This window comes from Eptatretus burgeri, chromosome 13, assembly GCF_056783735.1.
Source record: "Eptatretus burgeri isolate ZD-2024b chromosome 13, Ebu_testis_v1, whole genome shotgun sequence".
Lineage (NCBI taxonomy): Eukaryota > Metazoa > Chordata > Myxini > Myxiniformes > Myxinidae > Eptatretus > Eptatretus burgeri.
This window is the reverse complement of record NC_140973.1, coordinates 68,597,553-68,622,328: the sequence shown is the minus strand read 5'-3', so window position 1 is coordinate 68,622,328 and position 24,776 is coordinate 68,597,553. Positions and strand designations below refer to the sequence as shown.

General features: G+C 42.7%; 1 long non-coding RNA gene across 1 annotated transcript in view; it reads right to left on the bottom strand.

Annotated features, from left to right (window-relative positions):
* The window catches only part of LOC147014710 (uncharacterized), a 69,740-nt gene that overhangs the window by 22,521 nt on the left and 22,443 nt on the right, over window positions 1-24,776 (bottom strand). Inside the window, exon 2 of the long non-coding RNA XR_015050873.1 lies at window positions 16,879-17,030. This is a non-coding gene — a long non-coding RNA (uncharacterized LOC147014710). The remainder of the gene's footprint in view (window positions 1-16,878; window positions 17,031-24,776) is intronic.

Genomic DNA, 24,776 nt, shown 5'->3' with positions numbered 1-24,776 from the left:
TTTTACAGCATGGCCCAGAACAGTCAAGCACAGGGTGACATGCTGAGGATGGGAGAATATATTTGGTTGCCCTTTGTATAGTCGAAGATGGTGGTTCACATGAAACGTGTGAACGACCTGCTGAATATGTTTGTAGTGCAGAAGTTACTATGCAGAGAGCAACCCCACTCTAAGATAGCAAGCAGCGTAGCCTATTGTCAAATAACCTCCAAGATTTACTACCCACAGTTTGGGCAGGAATTTGTAATTTGTTCAGGGTGCTGGCGACAACCCATCTACTCTTCACAAAAGTCACCGTGGGATATTTAACATCCACCAACTAATGCTGGCAGATAGAATGCCAAGTTTAATGTCCACCAGAGTGACGGCATACACATTGATGAATCACCCTGCCTGAGAAACACCAGGGTCGGAGTCGGAATTTGAACCCTGGCTAGATAGCTTAGAGGTGAGTGTACATTCCTCTAGTCTAGGCCACCCTCCCAACCTATGGAAAGGATAATAAGTGTGTTAAAGTCGTATTTCAAAATGTTCATAATTACGATATCCGATTGTAATTAAATTTGTCACTTCACATCCTAAAACTATAAAATAGTCCAGCAGGTTAGCTCTTTCGTTCAGAAGATTTGTACACTTATCCAAAAAACAAATTTGGCTCACATGTTCAAGAAGCTATCTATCTTCTATCTATATTATATTACTAAAACTCTCATCTTGTATGTATGTATGTACCCGAAATACAGCCAAAACGGTAGATGATGGTGCAAAAAATTTCGGCCCACCTTACTTTATCAAGTTTCGTTCAAATCGGGCAACGAAAAAATTATTTAAAAATCAATTCCCGATTCAGTCAAGTACTCTTCAGGAGAATTTGATCAATGCAAACAACCTCAGCGGTATAATTCGCTGGAGCTATCTTTTTTTTTTAATGATTTTTTTATCAACCGCTGTTAAAACAGGAACCCAACGGGTTCACGGGTCGTCTGGTACCAAATAAAATTAGATATATAGGCATTCGGAAAAATGTCCTTGGGCAGCCATTTTCCCAGATGGCTACCAAATGTGTAAACGTGCTTGTCTTTTTCAATTCCAACATCCCATTTTGAATAGTCCTTCCATACAAGTCACCATTTTTCAAAATGGCCACCAAGATAACCGCCACATCAAAAACAGAAACATATTCACAAAACCTCCTGCGGACTACAAATCAATCCAGTTTCAAAGAGTACAAGTAATATTTCCATGGACAAACTCCTATATTGGACTCATGAAATGAAGTCTAAGTTTTTATGAACATTCTTCTTCACACGAACAAAGAGTTGTGGATTGGTGTGTTGACTTTTTTTCACTTGCATTGTGAAGACCTGCGTCCTTTTATACACCCACAATAAATCAATTCATGACAGGCCTTGGATGCCTCGGGCAGCGTTGTCCATAGATGCTGGTATATCCCTCTTGATTATTGGTCCAGCCCCACCCAAAGGAACGACAGGGAAGCTCGGGATGTGGAATTGTGCTTGACCCCACACATGTCCACCTTCATGTGATACCCATCTCACGTGCTAGTGAAATGCAGCTTTTGCAGGGAGGGAACCTGCTCAACTGCATTATTAATTACAAACAATGTTCTTGCAACATCTACATCCATGCACTTGCTTGTCCTGTCGTGCAGAAGAATGACAAACCTCTCAATTGTCTTCATGCTCTCCTCTGGAATGTATTGCGGGCATTAGATAGGCATAGACTGTGGTAAGTTCCAGCAGAGATGTCCATGCCCCCTGTGTCATTCTTTTTCCATGCCCAATGAAGGCTGACACTGTTACACTCCATCAAAGCATGATACATCGGAAATGCACGAGATCTATCTGGTCTATGGCTGACTGCTATCTCATGGGCTGCCAGGTAACTAAACGCTTTTTCCATCCCATAGGAAATCGATAACTCAGAGTTGTCAGAAATTACTCGAACAGCCATTAATGCAAGAACAGTCCATATAATATGAGAGTTCTATGATGACCATGCTGTGCAGCGTGAACCACATGAAGCGATGAATGGGTATCAGCCTCTTCATGGTTGCATGCTTTTGAAAGATCACAATCCTCTGGGGATGGAATGCAAGTAACAAGTTAATCAAATGGAACAAGTTCTTTTCCCATGCCTTGGTGCTCACATATGTACCATGCGGTTATCTGACAGAAAGCTGAACAGTTCCTCCTTGTTCTGATCCATGTGGAGGAAATTCTGCCAGTTTTTAAAGAGTGGCATGTCCAACAACCCTTCTGCGCACTCCCTTGCCACGTTTTATGTCAGCAATATACCTGTCCCAAACAAAAATCATATGACATTTTTCAACTGTGACAAGATGTAGGGGATGAAGACCTTGTCTGCATATTCCTTGAAAGTTTTTGCACTGGCTTGAGTAACTGGACAAACACAGCCCCATACAATATTACTGCTGTCACCAAAGGAGAGGAGAAATCACCGCACCGACCATCACCAGGGCCTTTGTCCACACCTGGATCGCATGTTTTCGTGTTCCATCAACCATCATGACTGATTGTGGTAGCCAGTTCGAATCTGCTCTATTTCATGAGCTGACTCAATTCATGGGTACCAACTGTTTGTGAACCACTGCTTACCATACAGCAGCGAATGGTATGGTGGATTGTTTCCACCACCAAGTGAAGTCTTCTATGAAAGCGCATGAAACTCCACACACTGGACAGATGTTGTACATATGGTCCTACTTGGTCTGCAAGCTGCTCTAAAAGACGACCTTGGATGCTCTCAAAGACGACTAGAGAGCCAGTGTATGGTGCATCACTTTGTCTTCCAGGATAATTATTCTCAGTTATCCGATGACAGCTTTCTCAACACCATCAACTATGCCAACCAGCTTCATTTAGCCATGCAAGGCCTCCAGGCAACACCGACACGTACGCCTTCGTCACGCCCGATTTTTGTTCCCCAGGAATTTTCTACGTGAACCCACATATTAGTATGGCATGGTGCTGTCTGGATACCCTTACAGCAACCTCATGATGGACCTTCAAAGTTCTGCAACACTCCGATAAGACCTTCATACTCGACATTAATGATGGTCGTGATCCAGTCTCCATAGATTGCTTGAAGCCAGCTTTTCTTAATGCAGCACCAGTATACCCACTCACTGACCAGCGGGTCAACACCTACTACAACAATACCCTTACCATCATATACGACTTGTTCTGGGCATCATATACCCTTCCTAGCATGATACCTATGAGAGTACATTTTGCTTGTTGACCATTCCTCTTTGCTGTGACCTTTTTTGTTTTTTTGCATGAACAGTGTACATCTCTTCTCCTACTCGAAATTGTAATTTGTTTGTACCTTCCATTCAATGAATGCACTAGGATGGGGAGTCGTGTAGCAGTATCATTTTGCCTTTGGGTTCGTGATATGTGCATTTGCTTTAGTTTTGGTAAAACGGGGTTTCCCGGCAGGGGTTTTGAGAGCTTTTACGTTGCAGTTGAATAAAGACTTGACTCGGAATCTGAACGTCTCGGACATATTTTCTTCCAAACTAAATTCTCCATTAAAGTGTTCCTTGGTGAAGCCATCACATTGCTCCTTCATTGTTATATGTGCTTTTTGCACTGTTACCACAGAAGGGTCAGCAATCATCTCCTTTGTATCAAGAATCACCTTTATAATTAGCTTTTTAATTAAGATGCATGGCCAGCATGAAGGCAGAGATATCATGTTTTTATGTTTGTTCGCCATTTTGGAAAATGGCCATCCATTATCAACACGAAGCCCCTTATAAAGTTATTACCCCAACCACGCGAAGCGAAAAGCGGGGTTAAGCAATTGGTTCATGTCTGTCTTTCCATCTGTCTTATCAGTTTATGATTGAGGAACAACTTATTTCAATCGATTGTCATATTTTGAGCAAAAATCGGAGCATGAATAGGAAGATAAGTTTGCTGTTTTACTGCACTTTGGCTTTGAATTTGGCTTGACCACCCATGTGCAGAGAGGAGTGAGATAATGTTTTCACTCTGTGTGCCTGTTTGGCAAGCAAAAAAATTTAAAACTCTCCCAAACGTGAAACGTACTGTTTTTAAGGACGTTATAAAGGACACAAGCAACAGGCACGAAGAACTAATGTAGCATGTTAGAATGTGTGATGCAATCGTCACTGCGTCAACGGTGGTAAAAACCCAGAATTAATTTATAATACACTTTAAACTTCTGGAAACCTTTATCTAAACTTAATTATATATACTTGAACACTGTAGAACACAAATCGCCTTCATTATACTTCAAAGAACCATGCTATATATTGCATGAGAGGACGTTGAATGTGAGTGGGAAAAGAAGAGGCCGCTGATATGGCTATATCTACGATTGCAATTGATGCTGCGTTCTATTTCAGTCACGCTAAACTTCCAAACTTTTAAAACGATGTTTAAAATTTTTTTTTTAATTAAAATTGAAGTATACACTTAAATGCTGTGCAGGGTATCGTGTTCTGTGAACTCTCTTGGGATCTTTAGTTTTTCTAAAGCTGTTTGCATTCCTTTTTTATGAAGATGTATATTTAGCCACGAAACGAGGGTTATACCAAATGTACCGTTGGAAATAATTGTTTTTATATACTCACCAACATACAGGTGGCCATCTTGGAAAATGGCCACCATTAAATATTTCAAGATGCCCCAACATCTATAACACTGGTCAACAACAAATTTGTTGTCTGCATTTTTTAAGCTGATTTAGGACGAATCTGATGCACTGAATCCAAAACTCACATTAGTTTTGTTCAATCAGGTCAAGTTTTTGAAATATGGCCACATGTCGTTTTTTACAATTTTTATTCACATGTACGCATGTGTGGAGCATTTTAGAAGAAGTTGGTGGGGGTAAAATGTCATGTCAAATAATTGTTTTGATTGGAAATAATTATTTTAATGACAAGAAGTATTCAGGTACGATAGTTCTGGGTGATTATGTCGAAAAGGGATCAGTTTGAAGTCATAAAACCTCAAAATCTTCCAAAAATTGGTGAGGCAAAGCATAAAGTTCGTGGATCAAAACTAAAGTTAATGGGGCAGATTTTGTAATAATGTGATACAAAAAAGTTGTATTTCTTCAAATCAGGCATCAAGAGTACCTCCGTTTTTTCTCTGAAGAGAAGGACTTGGTGTACTGTGCTGATATTGCGCAGCTTCTGCTCAAGCTTGGAGTGCCACAGTACGAACCCAAAGATTGGAGACTGTTCATTGACAGCAGCAAGCGATCACTGAAATGTGTTCTGCTACACAACGGCAACCAGTTTGCCTCTGTACCCATCGCTCACTCGACTACACTGAAGGAGAAGTATGAAGCGGTGAAGTACGTGCTGGAGAAAATTGGTTATGATCAGCATAAGTGGTTTATTTGTGTTGACCTGAAGATGGTGAACTTTTTGTTGGGACAACAGTCTGGCTTCACCAAGTACCCATGTTTTCTGTGCATGTGGGATAGTAGGGACCGTGCTCAGCATTACACGAAGAAGGACTGGCCTGTGCGGGAGGAATTGGTGCCATGCAAAGAAAGGAACGTCATCAACGACCCTCTGGTGGACAGAGACAGAATACTCTTCCCACCGCTGCACATCAAGCTCGGCTTAATCAAGCAGTTCACCAAGGCTCTGGACAAAGATGGTGACTGCTTCACTTACTTGTGCCAGGCTTTTCCAGGATTGACCATGGAGAAGTTGAAAGCTGGCATCTTTGATGGTTCTCAGATCCGTCAGCTCATCAGAGATCCAGAGTTCAAAAACTCAATGAACGAAGTGGAACTGGAAGCGTGGAAGACATTTGTTTTGGTAGTGAAGAACTTTCTTGGCAACAATAAAGCCAGAAACTACGCAGAACTTGTCAACAACATGCTGACTGCTTTCAGAAACCTGGGCTGCAACATGAGCATCAAGATGCACTACCTATTTTCACATATGAACCGGTTTCCTGAGAACCTGGGTTCAATGAGTGACGAGCAGGGGGAGAGATTCCATCAGGACATGAAGGAGATGGAGACCAGGTATCAGGATCGCTGGGACGCAGTCATGATGGCTGACTACTGTTGGAATCTGAAGAGAGACCTCCCTGCCGCTGAACATTCCAGGAGTTCGAAGAAACGGAAGTTCAAGCCCTGAAGTTTGAACAGTGGTGACGCAACATGCAATTTACTTGTACTTACCTTTATCAATGCCCACCATTCAGATGACAGTAATCGATGTTTCTATCATGTAATCAATAAATGTTGTTGGCAAAACATTTTTTTTTCTTAAAAACATGTTTAGGATGATATGTGTTGACAAAAATCAGCTGATAATGCCACAAAAATGTAATTGATTTTGTCACAAGATCTGATTTTTTCAAATCAACCTAGCACAAAAACCTGACCTGATGGAGAGAAACGGATGCCATTTCCTGATTCAGCAGTGCCAGAATACCCTAATTCACTTGTAGAAATCTAGACAACATTCAGAAAGTAAAAAATTGTTGACCAGTGTAATCATTTGAAATACACTTCTTAACACATGTATAAAATTTGATACTTATATAATAAAGTGCACAAGTATTATGTTATGCCACCGTGCCATAACAAAGTAAGAAATAAACCATAAAGGAATATAAATGTTAACTGCAGTAAATGATATGGAGAAAGCCACCAAGTCCTCTCCGTGATTGGGTGAAACACATGGGATGTCATGTCATCATCACAACAGTCTCTGACGCTTTAAGCTGTGGAACTCTTTCTCTTTTTTTTTCTTTCTTTTTTTTTCTTTGTTTCTTTTTTTTCTTTTTTTCTTTTTTTTTTCTTTCTTTCTTTTTTTGTTTCTTTCTCTTTTTTCTTTTCTTTCTTTCTCTCTCTATCTCTTTCTTTGTCTTTCTCTTTGTCTTTCTCTTTGTCTTTCTCTTTGTCTTTCTCTCTCTCTCTCTCACTCTCTCTCACCCCCTGCTGGCTGTTGGTTCGTTGTGTGTACTGTCATGGCCGCTCCTTGCTTCATGTCGTGAGTACCCCTCCTCTGCTGTGCTGTTTGGTGTTTCCACTTTCCCCATTTTTCGTTTCCTATGTGTTCGTTTTCTACTTGTGAACTTTTCCCGTGTTATTTTTTTTCCTTCCTATCTGGAAGAGAGAGAGAGAGAGAGAGAGAGAGAGAGAGAGAGAGAGAGAGAGAGAGAGAGAGAGAGAGAGAGAGAGAGAGAGAGAGAGAGAGAGAGAGAGAGAGAGAGAGAGAGAGAGAGAGAGAGACAGAGACAGACAGAGACAGACAGAGACAGACAGACAGAGACAGACAGAGACAGACAGAGACAGACAGAGAGAGACAGAGAGAGACAGAGAGAGACAGAGAGAGAGACAGAGAGAGACAGAGACAGAGACAGCCCACGGTCTCGTGTCGAGAAAATCGTAGGCCGAAGGCCTGTCATGGATGCCGGGGGAGGTTTTTCTTGTTCACTGCGATCATGTTCTTTGTTAATTCTCAACTTTAATCATTGATTTATTGGTGTTTGTGAAAACGCCTTATTTATCTCGGTAAAGTTTACTCACTTGTTTTCTTGAGTTAGAATGGCGGGTGAATGTTTCCGTGTCGAGATGTTCGAGTCACTAACTCGTAAAAACGCTGCTTTTTTTCTTCCCTCCCAGTGAGGTGGAACTTAACGATGTGTTTTCCGCCATCGGTAACATCGTCGGTTTACATAATATTCGTGCTGCTTGTCGCATGAATAAGAAATGTGTGGTGTTTGTGTCGGAGGAACACGTGGTCGCCACGGTGGTTGAGCTTGGCCTGTTTATCGAACCGAACACTTACCTCTCTGTGTTCGCTTTACAGGCCCCAATAGTTAAAGTTAACATCAATAATATCCCACCATTTATAAGGAATCAGGATTTGTGTAACCAGTTAAACAAGTTCGGTAAGGCTGTGTCGAGGATTTCAATGGTGCCGATGTGTAATGTTTGCGATAAATTTAAACCCGTCATGTCCTTTAAAAGAGTGGTTTATATGATACTACCTGAAAATGGAAAAACACTGAATGTTGTACTCAGTGTAAAAATCGACGGGTTTGAATATAAAATGTTTGCCTCCTCAGAGGTTATGACGTGTTTTGGGTGTGGAGCTTACGGGCACGTGAAGAGTGTTTGTCCCAATGCGGTTACACAGCCAGAAAGTGAAGGTGTGGTGAGGAACGATGCTTCCTCACCACAAACTAATGGGGAGAAGTTGAGTCAGGAGCCTAGCCCGCCCCCCCCCACAGGCTGAGGTGTTCGACGAATTGGACTCGTCCACCCCGACCGAGTTGGAGAGAGGGTGTGTAATCATGACGTAATTTATCCACCCCCACCAAACGAGGAAGTGAAAGTGGTTGCTTCCTCTCCTTTACCATCCACTATACAGGACAGTGTGGACGATATGGAGCTATCTGTTACGGATACCAGGAAAAAAGGCCAAAAACGGTCAAATGTTGATGCCTTTGATGCTAAGGAGCAGAATAAGGTCCAGATCGTGTCAGGCTCGGTGGATCTCCAAGGGACGTCTCACATTGGAAACCCCTTGGTGGTACCGGAGTCGTGTGCGGATGTGGAGACTTCGCTTGCTCCACTGGCCGACTCTGAGTGGGACACATAGAACAGTGAAGTGTCTCAGGATGTTTTAAGTGTTTGTCCTGTTAGCCAAACTTGTTCAGACGATTTAACAGTTATGTCTGACAGTGATGGAGAAATAGATAAAGGCGAAAATCCCTGTGAGTTAAATGTCAACCCCTCCCTCACAGATGATGATGTAAGGGTTGCAGAGGGGAAGGATATGGACAAGGCAAATTCGGAGGGGTCCGTAAACAGAGCAGAACTTTCTGTTGAGCCAAAAGTAAGTGTTCCACAAGTAATAGGAGAGGCCATAGATGAAGCACTTGATTCAGATGAAACATCTTCTACCCCACATTTCAGTGCTTTAAGCTCTCAAGAGGATGAAGGGGAAACGACACAACCTTCGTGTCTCAAGAAAATGTGATTAAATTCCTGGATGATACATTCAGGAAAAGATACGTAAAAATCAAAGATTACTTCCCGAATTTACACGATTTCTTTAAAACTGCAAGGAGTATGATTCGTGATCCTTATCAGGTTAACATGTCAGACCCTCAATTCCAAAGGTTAAGGAAATGTGTTACTCGGGCTGGTAAAGAGCTTCAAGAATAACTAACAGAATGAAGATAAAAGTAGCATCCCTGAACATCAATGGAGGCCGCAGTTGTGTGCGTCGCTTCCAGGTATTTCAGCTCTTCCAAAATGATAAAATTGATGTGCTAATGCTACAGGAGACGCATGCAAATCAGTCTTTTGAGGATGAGTGGTGTAAAATCTTTAAAGGTTGTCTTTTTTTCTCGAGTGCGCTTGTTGAGTCCAAGGCTGGTGTGGCAATAGTGTTGCATCCTCGACTCCAGCCTTCGGAGATAACTTGTAAGGAAATTTGCAAAGGTTACTTACTGTCTGAATTTGTCAGTCGTAACCTAAAGATTTGCATCACAAATGTTTACTGTCTTAGTGCTAACTCTGAAAGAGGTGCCTTTCTGTACAAGTTGGCAGAGTTTGTAAGCACCATTGACTTAACTATGTTGTTGTGTCTGGGGGGGGGGGGTTGACTACAACTGCACCCTCAACCCACAACTTGATCGGAACACTTGTGAGCCTCTTCCCCCCCAGTGCAAGGCAAGGCCTTTGGCACAGATTGTCAAAAAGTTTAAACTGGTGGATGTGTGGCGGGTACAAAACCGTAATATCCGTCAATATACATGGGTGCTAATATTAATTTTTACGTTAATCATGAAATGGTAAACATTTTTAAGAACTCTTATATAAGGCCGTCTGGTTTTTCCGATCATCACATGATTGTTATGGCGTGTGGCTTTCCTCATCATGTCTGTGGAAGTGCATATTGGACTTTTAATTTGAAACTTTTACAAAGTGCACATTTTATAGAAGCTTTTAAAATGGTTTGGGAAAAATGCGAGTCACAAAAGGATTCATATTTGAACTTAAGACAATGGTGGGACTGCACAAAGTGCTAAATCAAATGTTTTTGCCAACAATACTGCTCTTACAGCACATACAACGCTTTTGGTGTGATATCTGCTTTAAAAAACGATATACTTATCTGTGAGCAGAAAGCTGGATTGTCTAGCGTGAATGTCCAGCAGTTGTCGGAGAAAAGGACCCTTCTGGCTGAAATGGTGAAAGAGCGGGCGGTCGGTGCATTCGTCCGACTGCGGAACGAAAAAAATCCAACTTGACACACCAAACAAAGGGTTCTTCAATTTGGAAAAAAATGGCCAAGACCTCTCAACAAATCCATGCTTTGCGCTCTTCTGGTGGTGATTTGTTGACCTCCCAGAGTGATATCAAGCATGAACTACAACACTATTTTTATAAACTTCGCAAAAAGAGCTGTGAATAAGGAGAACAGGAATGTGATGCTTGAACAGCTCCCTTCTCTGTCTGAAGACCAACAACAATTGCTTGAGCCTGGCATTTCTCTTTGAGAACTTACTGCTGCGCTCAAGGATAGCAAGGATGGGAAAGCCCCTGGACTAGACGGCCTTCCGGCTGAATTTTATAAGGCTTTCTGGGACATTCTAGGCCCTACTCTTCTTTAGGTCTTTTAGGAGAGTGTTGAACAAGGTGAATTGCCAATGAGCTGCCTGAGGGCAGTTTTGTGTCTCCTTCCGAAGAAAGGAAACCTGCATGAGACCACAAATTGGCGGCTGTGTCACTCCTCAACACGGACTATAAAATATTGTCAAAAGCACTTGCAACCTGTCTAAAGGAAGTCATATCTTTCTTTATTGGCACTGATCAATCGTACTGTGTTCCAGAACGTTCCATATACGACAATATTTTTTTGGTGAGAGACTTGATCAGTCTCGGTCGAACTACATCTCCTGATTTTGGTTTATTACTTTTAGATCAAGAAAAAGCTTTTGACAGTGTTAACCATTCTTTTTTGTTTGATGTACTAAGGAGAACAGGGTTTGGGGAAAAATTAATTTCTTATGTTAAGTTATTGTACAAAAATACATCTTGTCTGCTGAAGGTTAATAATAGTCTTTGTTACCCTTTCCCCTTTCAGCGAGGCATCGGTCAGGGCTGTGCGCTATCAGGTATGCTCTGAAATCTATCCGTTGAACCTTTATTAGCTTTACTTCGGAACTCCGTGTTCGGAGTCTCTCTTTCACAAAACTCCAAAGTCGTTGTTTCAGCTTAAATGCTGATGATATTTGTGTTGCTATTGCAAATCAAAAAGATGTTTCTGAGGTCTCTCGTTGCCTTACCCAATTTGAACTTGCTTCCATTTCAAGGGTTAATTGGAAAAAAGTATAGCTTTTTGGGTGGGCCCCAGATCACCTTCCTCGTCCCTGCCTGTTTTACCAGGAGGAATAGTGAGGGGTTTAAATATTTAGGCTTATTTCTAGGAATTGAAGCATATGAACAAAAAAATTGGGAGAACTTCCTGGAAAAAATTAAATTGAAACTGGTAAGGTGTAGAAGATTGTACCAACTTCTCTCACTTAAGACACGGGTGTCAATCATAAACAACCTGGTGGTTCCATTTATTTGGCATAATTATCCCACTTGAACCTCCGAGATACTTGGTCACAGGCATTCAGAGGGTTCTGACTGATTTTTCTGGGGTTGCCACCGTTGGCTGAGCCCAGACGTGGTCTGCAGAACCCGAAATGCGGGTGGTCAAGATCTGATGCATATCCCAAGTCGGATAATGGCATTCCGAATTTCCACAATTAAGCGCCTACTGTACAGTGAGTGTGTTCCTTGGCGACCTCTCACAAACGCCTGGTTGCAGAAAGTGGAAGGTCTGAAATATGACCGTGAACTTTTCCTCATCGACCTGCAGCACGTTGACATGTCTCAGCTCTCCAGTTTTCATCAGAGCCTTTTGAATGCTTGGCAAGTCCTTGGAGTGCAACGTTTCGAGGTATCATACGATGCCCAAAAATTTGTACATGAGTCATTAGTTCGGAATCCTTTGTTCTCTAGAATTTCAACCTCCAGGTCGTTTATGCATTGTTTCACCAGTGTTGGAATAAACAGAGTGCGAGACCTGTTGTAGCCATCCTTGAATGCCTGGCTACCTGTAAGTTCACTTTCATTAAAAACTGGTGTTCGTTCTGCTCGTATTGTGGAAAATGTCTTGAAAGTAGTAATTCAAACCTTTCATAGACTAAACATCGGGTGGACTGGGGTGGATGAAGTGGTAGACTCACGTCTCTATTTCCCTGAACTTCAAATTTCCGCAAAAAAACAAGAGGGTGTGTTCTCCTCAAATTTAGAGGAAATTGGTGTGTTTCACGTAATGTGGAAATTGGCTATCTACAACATATGTCTGGAAGCATGTTTACCTGGTTTTACAAAACTGTTGAAAAATTGGTGGAATGAGACCTTACCTGCAGGAGCTTTTTAACTCCAGTGTGGAACAAAATGTATAGTTCTCCAACTCTTGGGTGAACTGGAGACCTGAATTTGAGACAAGCACATCAAGTGCCCTGGTCACACAGACATTACTCGATAAGTTTAATTCTTCTGTTCTAATTTCTTGTCCTTTTTGTGATTTGATTGAAAATGTTGCCCACGTTTTTATTGAATGTAAGAGATTGGTACCCCTCTTTCTCTTCCTTCAACAGCTTTTATATTGGTTCACGAGTCAGTAGGTGACCACTATATTCGCTATATGTGTGTGTGTGTCTGTCTGTCCCGAGCATAGCTCCGTGGGTTTTGATCCGATCATGATAAAATTTGGGTGAGAGGTTTGTATCATGATCTAGTTGTGTTTTCCTGAGAATGGGCGTGCTGCGACCATTATGGGTGGAGTCATGCCCAAAAAACATTTGTTTTTAGGGGGTAGCCGATTTCAAGTTACATCTTCTCGAGGGGGTTTGTCGAATCTGACAGGGGTTTCGGTATTTGGTTAGCCCAATGGCACCTGCATAGCCCCACAGAGCTCGATTTTTTTTTTCATTTTCGTCCCAAGGTCAAGGTCACAAGGTCACAAACTTAGAAAATGTCAAAAATATCAATAAATTGGGCATCGAGCTCCTAGGGTTTTCATCTGTTTCGAATGAAAGTTGGTATGCAAGTAGTGTTCTTTGAGTACTACAACTTTCATCATTTACGTTTTTCCCGATTCCCACCAGTTTGCCCATGGCGTCCCCTCGAAGGTCAAAAAATAAAAAAGGCGAACCGTGTTCAATGCTCGTGGACCATCGCCGTCTCCAGAATTGTTCTATAAATTTAATTTTGTTTTTTCCTTTCCAGTCTTTATTTATGGAATCGGGGGGGGGGGGGGGAATTATAAAAGTAAACCAGTCCTCTCATTTTTTGTCTTTTCTGTTGGGCATTGCTAAACTGGCAATTTATAAAACCAGGAAAGCAAAATTGAAGGGGAAAAATGCAAATGTGCTTTGGTGCTTTAAAGGTATGGTTTCAGCACGAGTAAAAATGGAGCAGGCTTATCTTTTGAGCCTGGATATTGTGGGTGATCAGTGGTACACTGATGAGGTTTTGAGTTTCTTTTCGTGATGGAATCTGTTTGTAAAAGTGTAAAGTACTTGCATTGGGTACTTTTTGCAGATATGTATTATTCTGTGGTGGTTTTGACATCAACAGACACCCTTGTTTGTTTTTCTTTTGTTGAATTTATTTTCGCTCGAAAATCTTTACCTTCGCATTCTGTGAAAGGTTATACCGGGCGTAGTGGCGTGCGCCTGTAATCCGGCTACTTGGAGGCTTGGGTTGGAGGATCGCTTGAGGACGGGGGCTCTGCACTGGGCAGGGTGTAGAGCAGCCCGGAATCATGGCAAAACCCAAATCCTGATCCCTGTGTCGTAAGAGGCGACCAGGGTTGCGTCAGGAAGGGCATCCGGCGTAAAACCTGTGCCAAATCAGTATGCGGATCATAAAGGATGATCCGCTGTGGCGACCCTAACGGGAGCAGCCGAGAGATAAACAACATTCTGTGAAAGGTTATGTTTTGGTCGGCGTGTATTTATTACCTTCGCATTCTGCGAAAGGTTATGTTTTGGTCGGCGTGTATTTATTTATTTATTTATTTATTTATTTGTAATCTTGTGATTCGTATAACTCAAAAAGTATAAAACCGAATTGCATGAAATTTGGTGGGATGATTGGTTATTAGCCAGGAAGCATTTGATTAGATTTTGGGATCGTTCGGGTCAAAGGTCAAGGTCAAGGTCACGAAAAGGTCAAAATCGTCTTTTTACGATAACACGGTCAATTTTTATTCAATTTGCATGCAACTAACGCCAAAATGTTCATAATTCAACGCCTCATCTTGCGATATGCAATATGACACAATGACGCCCATACTCTTGTTGCCGGTTAGGGGTCAAAGGTCAGGGGGGTCACGACCTTGAAAACGAGATTACCTTCTCTTGTTGAAACGTTGTATTCACCGAGCTTGTGAGTGAAGACTCGCCAAAACGACGTTAGTTGATTGTTGTTTAGTCCGTAGCCCCCGAAAGTCGGGGGGGGGGTCATGACATTATAGATATGTGGTTTGTGTCATAAGACCATTCATATGAAACCAGTTCCCCACACTCATACCAAGAACAAAAAAAGTAGTGGCGGCGAAGGTATGCACTCTATGAGTGCCCGTTCTAGTTTGGATTTGTTTCGATGGAGTGTGCTTTTTCTGGTGTGTTTTGATCTGGATTCTGGTCTTGTTCTGTCTCTCTCTGTCTGTCTGTCTCTCTCTCTCTTGTTCTGTCTCTCTTTCTCTCTCTCTCTCTCTCTCTCTCTCTCTCTCTCTCTCTCTCTCTCTCTCTCTCTCTCTCTCTCTCTCTCTCTCTCTCTCTCTCTCTCTCTCTCTCTCTCTCTCTCTCTCTCTCTCTCTCTCTCTCTCTCTCTCTGTCTCTCTCTCTCTCTCTCTCTCTCGCCCTCTCTCTCTCTCCCCCTCTCTCTTGTTCTCTCATTCTCTCTCTCTCTCTTGTTCTGTCTCATTCTCTCTTTCTCCTGTTCTGTCTCATTCTCTCTTTCTCTTGTTCTCTCTTGTTCTGTCTCATTCTCTCTTTCTCTTTCTCTCTCGTTCTCTTTCTCCCTCATTCTCTTTTTCTCATTCTGTCTCTGTCTGTCTCTCTCTCTCTCTCTCTCTCTCTCTCTCTCTCTCTCTCTCTCTCTCTCTCTCTCTCTCTCTCTCTCTCTCTCTCTCTCTCTCTCTCTCTCTCTCTGTCTCCCCCTGCTGGTCATTGGTGAGTCGTGCATGGGTGTGGCGTCATGGCGGCTCCGTGTGTGCAGCTGTGAGTACTGTGCTTTGTTGGTGCTGTTCCTATCCCCATTTCGTTTCCCTCTGTGTCACTGTACGTGTTTGAGGAGTTTTTTTTCTTTCTTTTCCCAGTTTTTTTTCTCTTCCTGCTGAGATGAGGGAGAGCATGCACGGTAAGCGTTTTTTCTTTTCTAAGGCCTTTCCAGAGCTTTTGAGGCCTGCGTTTCCTAGTTGGCAGCTGCCTTATAATCTCAAAAATACTAAAGTAGTCGATTGTTCTTTCCTTTTAGTTGATTTCAAACAGTGATACGTGTTGCACCAAGACCGAGCAAATGGCTAATGGGGATTTATCTCGTAAGCACGGATTATGTTTCGTCCCGCCCGAAGGTGTAATGATGGATGCCATTCTTCTCAAAATTGGAGAACAGATAGGAGTAGAAAACATTCGTGCTGCTTCAAAAATGAGCCACAAGATTGTAGTTTTTGTTTTACAAACGTGTTTAGTCGACATCGTTGTCCAAAACGGTTTATTCCTGGGAGATGATGAAACTTTTGTCCCTGTCTCATCAATGGATACTCCTGCTACGAAGATAATATTAAGCAATGTTCCGCCTTTCCTTTCTTATGAAGCGATTCAACAAATGCTTGGTGATTATGGCACTGTAGTGTCGAGAATTATAATGGCCCCGTTACGGACGAGGAACGACAGATTAAAGCATGTGGAATCCTTTAGACGTTTCTGCAATGTTGTGTTAAAAGACGGTAGAACACAGTTGAATATCTCGATGACCTTAAAGTGGCGGAGCATGACTACAGGATTTTTGCAATGACAGAAACTTTAATCTGTTATAACTGCGGGGCATATGGTCACACCAAATATTATTGTCCTGGCGGTAAGAAAGAAACATATGCTGCAGCAACTGCAGATGGACTGGGTCATGCGACCGCAACTACCACAGGCAGGTTGAGTAACGTGACTGTAGAGGCTGCAGGTAAACCAAAACATGTGACTACCCCTGTTGAAAAGGAATTGGGCCACGTAAATACGGATGCCGGAGGATGATTGGGTCACGTGACTACAATGGCAGAACCTCCCCTTCAAACCACAGCCATGTCGCTAGATTTGCCAAACCAGCCACAGATAGATAAACGACATACGTTAAAATGTTCAGGTGGGATTAGAGAAGGTGTCGATAGTAACCAAGTTGAAACAGCAGAAGGGCTGGAACCCTTGGAAGTTTTTTTTTCAGTGATGACGATAAAGACATGGAAATTGCTTCAAGGAGAGTTTTGAAATGGCCCAACATAAGCAATGAAAGTAATTGTAAAGGCAGCAAAGTGTTGATAGTCCAAGAAGATGGTGGTCTCGACAAGCCTTCACATACTGAACAGAATGGTGAAGCACTTGGAGATGAGCTTCCACCCATTGCTAATGTTGAAGGAGATGAGACGATGGACAAGAATGCTTGTATGCATGAAACAGAAAGCTTGGTTATCGAAGATAACAGTCAACTTGAGACGTATGACAAAAAAAGGGGAAAAAAACAAAAACTTACAGTGATAAGGAAGAAGATTCCTCCGTGCAGTGCCAGCAGGAAGAAAGCACCACTTCCGATACAAAAGGGGTCAAGGAACACAACTTCAAGTAAACAACACAGGTGTGGTCCCCGATGAATGGTCCTCCTCCTGAAGTGAAACTTTGGGGTCACTGCAGGGGGATAACAAGCAAAACGTAGTAGTAAAGGAGGAAATTGTTAAGTTTCTAAACTAAACCTTCAGGCAACGCAAGGTGCAAATTAAGGATTATTTTCCTGATATTAAAGTTTTCATTGCGACTGCAAAACATATGATACAGAGGAATGATGACTCTGTGGAACTTTCTGAACCACAGTTTCAACGCCTCAGGAAATCTTTGACAAAATCAAACAAAGAATTGCAGGAAAGAGTTTCTTTTTAGTGCCTGGTCCTTTCTCACCTAAACTTCGACAATGATGGAGTTAAAGATTGCAACCCTGAACATGAAGGGGGGTCGAGCCCCATTGCGAAGAATTCAAACGATCCAAGCTTTAGAGAGACCAAAGGCTGATATTATTCTCTTACAAGAGACCCATGCTACAAACACTAAAAACTGAGTGGGAGAAATTTTTGAGAGGGCAGTGGTTCCTAAGCGGGTTTTCCACACCCAAGGCTGGGGTTGCCCTGTGCTTAAATCAAAAGTTTTCCACACAGCAGGTTTCCTTCAAGGAAATACACAAAGGGCATCTTATATCTGTGGAGTTCTTGTGTAATGCACAAAAAATAATTGTGGTGAATGTCTACACTCTGAGTGATCCTAGAGAAAGGAATTTTTTTTCCTATTTTCGAAGAGTTCATTAAAGACCAGGACCCGACTGCGTTTGCTTACTTTGCTGGAGACTTGAACTTTACTATTCGCCCAGAAGTTGATAGGAATGGTCATGAGCCCCATGTAGCCTCAAGTAAAGGGTTGAAGGACATCATTAAGAACTATTGTTTTACAGACGTATCGAGACTACAACACCCATACCTGCATAGCTACACATGGTGCAGATGTCAGGACAGGTTTATATCAAGAGCAAGACTTGATAGAATATTTGTCAATAAGCCGATGCTAAATGTTATAACGACATCCCAAATTTTACCAACCGGTTTTACAGATCATAGTTTAGTTGTGCTTTCCTTTAAATTACCATTGCCATCAACCGGCAGTGCATATTGGACCTTGAATACTCGTCTTTTAAGTGACAAAAATTTTAAAGACTATTTTAAGGCTGTGTGGAAAAAAATTTGCACTTCCAAGTTTGAGCATGTAAACCTCCGAATGTGGTCGCAAAGTCCCAAATAAAATCCTTTTGCCAGCAATATAGTCTATACACAACAAAGATGGAATCTTACTCAATAGAGTTGTTAAAATCTGAAATTGTGTCTTGGTAGAAGGGAATATTGACGATGCTGGGAAGGACACACGAGATCAGCTGTTATGTGCAAAGAGAAATGTGCAAAGAAATCAGACCTTTACTCCCCTAGGAATGTAGAAAATGGAATGATACAGTAACTGATTGCTGGACTTCCAAAAATTGAAGAGGACCAACAACGAGTGCTCGACTCCTTAATCACGGCCAAGGAACTCGAAATGGCTATGCGAAGTTTAACAGACGGGAAGGCTACTGGGATTGATGGCTCACCTGGAGAATTTTACAAGACCTTTTGGAGGGTTATTGGACCTGAGTTGCGTGATGTTCTCGACGAAAGTATTTGCGCTGGAGAATTGCCACTGTCATGTCGGAGAGCAATTGTGTGCTTAATACCCAAAGCTGGTGACCTTCAGTTCGTTGAAAACTGGCGACCTGTATCGTTATTATGTGCTGATTATAAGATTCTCTCGAAAGTTCTTGCAAATCGCATGAAAGATGTGGTCGGTTCTATTGTACACACGGACCAGACGTATTGTGTGCCGGGAAGGTCTATACATGACAACATTTTTTTTAGTAAGAGATAGTCTTTCTTGCAATAACTGTTTGCTTGATAATTATGGGCTAGTATTTATTGATCAAGCTAAAGCGTTTGACCACATTAATCACCAATATCTTTTTTCTGTCCTTGAAGGGATGGGTTTTGGGAATTCGTTCATATCATATGTGAAATTATTGTACTCTGGCACTTTCTGCATGATAAAAGTTAACAATAAGCTATGTTCCCCCTTTCCCTTTCGGCGAGGCATTCGTCAAGGGTGTCCTCTTTCTGGCTTATTGTATGTGATAGTGCTGGAACCACTCTTGGTCTCCATTAGGCAACAAATGCCCCAGAATAATGGAGGCGTAGAAGGTCCAAGATTTGTGTTGACTGCTTTTGCTGATGATGTTTGTGTGTCAATTAGAGACCAAAACAGTGTCTTATGTTTAAGACATTGTTTGGGAAAATTCTGCACAGCATCTTCGAGTGAGGTGAATTGGAACAAAAGCACAGCCCTATGGTGTGGTCATAAGGATCTCTCCTCAATACCACCACCTCTACTCCCACAGGGTATGGTATGGAAAAATGATGGGGTCAAATATCTTGGAGTCTATCTTGGCAATCCTGAGATAGAATCGAAAAATTGGGAGGGTGTGGTTGAGCAGATTGGAAGTCGGTTAAAAACATGGAAAGGACTACTTAGGTCCCTGTCCTATAGGGGATGTAGTCTGGTTATCAATCATCTAATAGCAGCTAAGTTATGGCACAAAATGATTGCCTTACAGCCACCCAAAGGGAAAGTCCTTGCCATCTAGCAAGCACTGGTGAATTTCTTCTGGAGTGGCTACAACCGGCCATATTGTACTCTTCCCGGAAAGAGGGTGGCCAGGGCGTGATGGACATCTTTGGCCGAATCACTGCTTTTCGTCTACAAACAGCGCAAAAACTGCTGTTCACTGAACGACTGCCATGGTGTCCCTTTGCTTTCTTTTTGCTGCAACAGGCTGGAGGATTGCTGTATGACCGACAACTTTTCTTGATTGATCTGGAATGGATTCACCTTGGCTCACTTCCAACTTTTTACCAAAGTTTGTTGGAGACTTGGAAGGGTTTTAGCGTCCACCGTTTAATTGATGCTTATAACTGCAGAATGTTCCTCCAGGAACCTCTTTTCTACAATCCATTTCTCCCAGGTATTCCTCAGAGTAATGCCTTGATCAAAAATTTCGTACAAGGACGAGTCAATAAAGTGTGTGATCTCAGAGATTCAGCAGGACTGAAATGGAGACCTGTTGGGGAAATTGCAGCAAGCCTGGAGTCGAGATCGCTTCGACTCGTAGACCAAGTTATCCGAAGTGTGATTAGGAAATTCCGACTGCTGAATATTGGTTGGGAACGTGTTGGTATTGAGGAGGATTTTAGACTGGGGCTTCCAGAAATTAAGGTGCTCCCCCTTGTTCGCTTAAGCAGTGATCACCCCCCCCCCCCTTTCACTTGCAAACTAAAACTGGGCTTCATGATCTCTGTAGACAAAGACAAAGAGTATTATCCCCTTTTGGATCAGCACGTATAGCAAGGTGGTCAGAAAAGCTCGGACCTGGGTGCCCATCAGCTCCATTGTGGCCAGTGATGTACACATTACCGATTTATGGCCTATTAGCGGATATACAATGGAGACTAGCCCATTGGGCCCTCCCATCCAACACCCTGATACACCTTTTCAATAGCTCAGTGCAAATCACTTGTCCTTTCTGTGAACACAAGGAGGACCTTTTTCATGCATACGTACAATGCAGGAGAGTAAAACCTCTTCTTTCTTTACTTTCAAACCTTTCTCATAAACTGTCCTTTCCTTTCACTCTACATAGGTTTGTTTTTGGGGTACTTTTTAGCCTCCCATGCAAGGATTCTGGGGTCTTGATTAATTTCTTGGTGGCTGTTGCAAAATATAGTATATATAAATCTAGGAAAATTAAGATTGATAATGGTCATAGGTCCAATGTCATGCCCATTTTTAAAGGGTTCGTTGAAGCAAGACTTAAGTTAGAATTTAATTATTATGTAAGTATGGGGAATGTTAAGCTTTTTGAAAAGAAATGGTGCTGTGGTAATGCTTTGTGTCTTGTGGATAATTTGGAATTGGTGATAACCTTGTAATGATTAAATGGACGAAGATGCCTTTTTGCATGTTGCAATCAATAAACGGTTTTGCAAATCAAAAATCTCTCTTTCTCGTTCTCTGTGTCTCGTTCTCGTTCTCTCTGTGTCTGTCTGTCTCTCTCCCTCTCTCTCATTCATTTTTTCCATACTTTTCATAGATCTCTGCCGCCGAAGCAACTTCGTGAGCAAGGGTTATGCTGTGTGGTTTACCATTGCCTTCAGCAGTGGTTAGTGCAGGAATTTTGAATTTGCTCATGGTGTCAACCATAGCTCACCTACTCTTCGCTAAGGACACTGTGGGGTCTTTAACATCCACCAACTTTTGCTGGCAGATGGGACGCCAAGTTTTGACGTCCATCCGAGTGAGGGACAGCACACATATTGATGAATCACGTGTGAAACACCGGGATGACAGTTTATATAGCTGTATCGGGAATGGAACACAGTCAAGAGAGTTTCCAGGCAAGTGCATACGTGTCCCTCCAGGGCCTCGGCCATCATGCTACTGGGCAGGGATTTTGGGGAAAAAAAACACCTAACTCTGTTCTAACTTCTAAACACTCCACGTTAAGCTGTTTCAATCTTCGAAGTATGGGGTTAAATTGTTTCCTTTGCAGAGACGTTTTCTGATCTATTAGATATGAAAGTTCAGCAAGTTCTCGACATGACGTATTGTTGTTAATAATATACCGATTAAAGCATCACGTCATCGCCGGAACACAGAGTTTATAAAGGTTTTTGGTGGGAATTCAGGTGAAAAGATGAAAAGTTCTCTCGTGAAGAATTCTCAAAGCAAGTGCGAGTGTAAGACGAGCAGTCTCAGCCCTGGTCGGATTGAAGTGCAAGAGCAGCAGTTTCATCAGACGTTCTCCTCCCAACAGCCTTCAGGTAACCTTTAACCCCAGACCTGAGAGACATCTGTCAAGGTAAGTTCAAAGGAAAGCGGGAACCGGTAAGAAAGAAAACTTTATGATAAATTACAGACGGCACTTACTTGGTGGAATTGATCAAAATCAAAGGCCTTTTTATTTTTGACATTTTCATAAATTAAGTTACGTAAACGAACTCGAGGTTTACCTTCATCTCTTACGAGCCAAACGGGCTGACGGACGTGGATTGATCAGCAAATCCATGGCTTAGCAACAAAAACATAAATAGAGGTGATCCTTCAGTTCAAAGTTTTTTTATTTTATTTTATTTTTTTTTAAATCATCAGAGTGATCTAAGGCACGGGGTGGGACTTGCATATTGAGTTGCATCACCTGTACAGGGTAATGACGTTAGGAGACATGAATGTACCTTTGCATGCATTACAAGGATATGAGGAGACACAAGACGTGTATATAGTATGTGTATGGGATTTTAATGTGGGGTATATGGGATTGAACTTGGAATATATATGTATGTATATATATATATATATATATATATATATATATATATATATATATATATATATATATATATATGCATATGCATAGAGGAAATACTACACAAGATTGGACAATGAGTTACACGGGTACATAAGGGATCTGAACTCAGGGTTAGAAGGGTACATGTGGGAATTGAACTTGGAATCATATAACATTGTGACCAAGGTGCAATGGGAAAACCAAACAGTAAAGGAGGCTTGAATTGTAGTAAATAGGTCGACGTTCGAAAATTGCAATGAAAATAGTTGTCGAACAATAAGTTAATAAATTATGCATTCAGGTTGCTTCTTCTTGACGATTTAAAGCAAGGCCACGGACTTACTGATCAGTTCTCATTACACCCTTCACAGACATTTAGCATTTCCTTTAATTAATATTTGCTCGTATGTACATCGTTTGCCCCGAGCACCTGCGATCATTAATTTGAAATCTCTCGGTATAAGTGCCACGATAAGTAATTTGTTGTTAAAAAGGAGAAAAGTCAATAAGCCGTAATTTCTGATTTATCTGTTTGCTTGCGACTGAAATTAGCATAAATCAATGGCATCGTGAGTTTGTCTTGTTTAAGAAAGCTCAAATGGTGTGCCTGGTGAGCTCGTGATCACGATGGGGTGCATAGGTCGAGTGGTTCAGGAAGTTTGGTTTGGTTTGGTTTGGTTTGGTTTGGTTTGGTTTGGTTTGGTTTGGTTTGGTGGGGGGGGGTGGGGTGGGGTGGGGTGGGGTGGGGTAGGGTAGGGTAGGGTACGGTTGAAGGGTTCGGTGAGTTTGGTGAGGGACAGGTCGAGGAATGTGGTGGGGTAGGATAGGGTACGGTCGACGAGTTTGATGGGAGTTAGGTGGAGGGGTTTGGTAAGGTAGGGGAGGGTACAGTCGCGGTGTTTGGTGAGTTTGGTGAGGGTTAGATCGAGGAGTTTGGTGTTGTCGGGTAGAGTCAGGTGGAGGGGTTAAAAGAGTTTGCTGGGGGTTAGATGGAGGGTTTGGTGAGCTTGGGTTGGGTATGGTCGAAGGGTTCGGTGAGTTTGTCGGGGGTGGGATTCAGTTGGAGGGTTTGATTAATTTGGTGGGGGTCAGGTTGAGGAGTTTGGTGGGGGTTAGATAGAGGGGTTTGGTGAGGAAGGGTAGGGTATGGTCGAGGAGTTTGGTGAGTTTGGTGAGGGACAGGTCGAGGAATGTGGTGGGGTAGGATAGGGAACGGTTGACGAGTTTGATGGGAGTTAGGTGGAGGGGTTTGGTAAGGTAGGGTAGGGTACAGTCACGGGGTTTGGTGAGTTTGGTGAGGGTCAGGTCGAGGAGTTTGGTGTTGTAGGGTAGAGTCAGGTGGAGGGGTTTGGTGAGCTTGGGTTGGGTATGGTCGAAGGGTTCGGTGAGTTTGTCGGGGGTGGGGGAGGGGTGGGGTTCAGTTGGAGGGGTTCGATTGATTTGGTGGGGGTTAGATAGAGGGGTTTGGTGAGGAAGGGTAAGGTATGGTCGAGGGGTTCGGTGAGTTTGGTGAGGGACAGGTCGAGGAGTTTGGTGGGGTCGGATAGAGTATGGTCGAGGGGTTCAGTGAGTTAGGTGGGGGTCATGTGGAGGGGTTTGGTGGGGGTCATGAGGGGTTTGGTGAGATTGGTTGGGGTCATGTGGGGGGGTTTGCTGAGTTTGGTGGGGGTCATGTGGAGGGGTTTGGTGAGTTTGCTGGGGGTCATGTGGAGGGGTTTGTTGAGTTTGGTAAGGGTCATGTGGAGGGGTTTGGTGAGGGTTGTGCTCGTGCAAGATGTTTGCTCTGCAGTGCGCATTGCCACTTTGTCCGCGTTGCATGTGTTTTGGGTTTGCTAGACCTTCGCAGCTAAATTACAAGCGACGTGTTTTATATCCCCCGTGCGGGGCTGCCCAAAAGGCAGAGAAGTCAGGATAATTTCGGCGATCACATCCCGTCCACGGGTAGACAGCACTAACTCACCGTGATTAGACGCACCCTCGCAGTCCACCCGGATCTCTCCCGGTACGTCCCCCACCCTACAGCTCCGTTGATCTGTCCCACATCCCCCATGTCCATGCGCCCGAGACCGACAACGCGTCACCCCCGTGCCCGATTGGTTGTGGCACCCGCGATTGGGGGTAATTTAGGACTGGATCGTTCTCTGTACAAGACCCGACCAAGACTAACAGTTGTTCCACTCTGGCTTTGTATCCCGTGGTTTATCGCCACAAGGAGAGTACACGCGCTTTCCCTTTTACTATTTGATTCCACTCTCAGAGCCAAGGGGCAAATAATATCATAACAATTGTAACTAATCCGAGTAAGTGTTCATTTTTTTTTTGATAACCATTGTTATACGAGGTGTAAATATCGTTTAACAAATGGATAAGCATGTTGAACAGATTGCTGGAACTCTCAATCCAATGACAAG